Source organism: Pteropus vampyrus, unplaced genomic scaffold, assembly GCF_000151845.1.
Source record: "Pteropus vampyrus isolate Shadow unplaced genomic scaffold, Pvam_2.0 Scaffold133, whole genome shotgun sequence".
NCBI classification, from domain to species: Eukaryota; Metazoa; Chordata; class Mammalia; order Chiroptera; family Pteropodidae; genus Pteropus; species Pteropus vampyrus.
The window spans coordinates 4,537,495-4,539,281 of NW_011888914.1; the positions used below are offsets into that span (position 1 = coordinate 4,537,495).

At 38.6% G+C, this 1,787-nt stretch overlaps 1 pseudogene; it reads right to left on the minus strand.

The window, feature by feature from the left end:
• Positions 1 to 1,450: 1,450 nt before the first annotated feature.
• On the minus strand, positions 1,451 to 1,567 carry LOC111744350 (annotated as a pseudogene).
• Between the last annotated feature and the right edge of the window lie 220 nt (positions 1,568 to 1,787).

Consider the following 1,787-nt stretch of genomic DNA (forward strand, 5'->3'; position numbering starts at 1 on the left):
AGGAAGGAAGGAAGGAAGGAAGGAAGGAAGGAAGGAAGGAAGGAAGGAAGGAAGGAAGGAAGGAAGGAAGGAGACGAGATAGAAAAAGAGAGAGAATAGTTTATTTTGATGCTCATTTCTTTTTCTAAGTTCTGTACAAGCACCCTAGCAGGAGAATTGCAATACCTATATTGATAAAGGTATATGTATGTATTTTCACAATACCCACATAGGAGGCAGGAAAGGAAAACAGCTGGAATAGTCCACTGAGCCAGACCTCTCTTGAGAGTTGTGGTCATTCCTCTAGTGGCTGATGGATCTGTTTTTCTGTTTATCTTTTCTTGGTGATGAAAGCTAGCCACAGCTGTCTTCAGGGCAGCCTCCTTAATGGAAGTGCTTCAGTTCTGGCATAATGAAAGTCCTGAATAAATGAATCATAAGAGTTTTGTCACCTCTGTGTTCCTGGGGACTCCCTCTTGCCTGCCTAACATGTCTTGTAAACCCAGCAACAGTCCTCTTAAGACAGCAGCAGTCTTCCTTGATTGCCCTATGTTCCTTTGCTGGATATAAAGGTTTGGTCATGGTCAGACTCCCTTGCCTCATTTCCATGCAGTTAAACTAAATGACAATCTGGCACTCCCTCTTGTCTCTCAGAATCAGCAGGAAATGGCAGCTCCACTGAGACTGGTCTGAAGGGAAAACATATTTTTTGCTAGAACCAGCCAAACCAGACATTTCTTATTCCACAGGTAGTCAATAAAGTATTAATGACTTCAGAGATTTAAAAGGTCCCCAAACAAGTAGTCTATTTCAGGCTTCCCTTTCTAGGTTTGCACCCCAGAACACTTTGTATCTACAGGCAAATGTAACTTGGAAAACAGACTCCAAAGTAAGTTATCTCAAAGTCTAGGCCACATTAGCACAGGCTTGATGACACAAAGAGAGTGAGAAATGGACTTCTTCTTTCCCATTATTCCACTGCAAGGAGCTGAAAAACAGCAACTTGTAAGACCACAATCAAAGAAAAGAAAACTCAGGGAACTGGAGAAAGAGAAGAAAGAAAGGAGAATCAAATTCCTCTGATTATCAACCAGGTATGCACACGAAACACTAGAAATCTCCATTTCTTTATGAGTGTTAAATAACACATTTTAACAGCTGTTAATCTGACATTACTTGTTGGCATCTAAAAATATATCAGAAGCTGTAATACAGACCCAGGATGAAACTTCCATTTTTTCCCCAAGTGTTTTCTCTTTCAAAACCTAGTAACCAACAAATGGTAACTTAATTCCTTGAGAAAGGAAATTAAACAAAGTAGGATTAATATCTGGTTAACTAAAATGCATCAAATAAACTAAAAAGGTGATTCAAAATTGTCAGAGAAAATAACATACTGAAAAAAATATATATATAAATATATATAATATATAATATATATATAAATATATATATATATATATTTTTTTAATGCCTACAGCACCTGGTCTTCCTAGGTGGTCTCCCATCCAAGTACTAACCAGGCCCGACCCTGCTTAGCTTCCGAGATCAGACGAGATTAAGCACATTCAGGGTGGCATGGCCAGACAACATACTGATATATTTTTAAAATGAGACAGATAATTTGCATAAAGTACCACCTCAGGCATATTAAGTAAGCTTTGCTGGAGCGGCAGAAGCAGTGAGTAGGTCTCCAAGCCATGTTTGTCTCTTCCAGTCAGACAGTCTGTCTCTAAAACAGTACCCTGAATTAAACTACCCCTCTTCCATTCAAAAAAAAAAAAAAATCAAAACCAAAGGAAGAATTC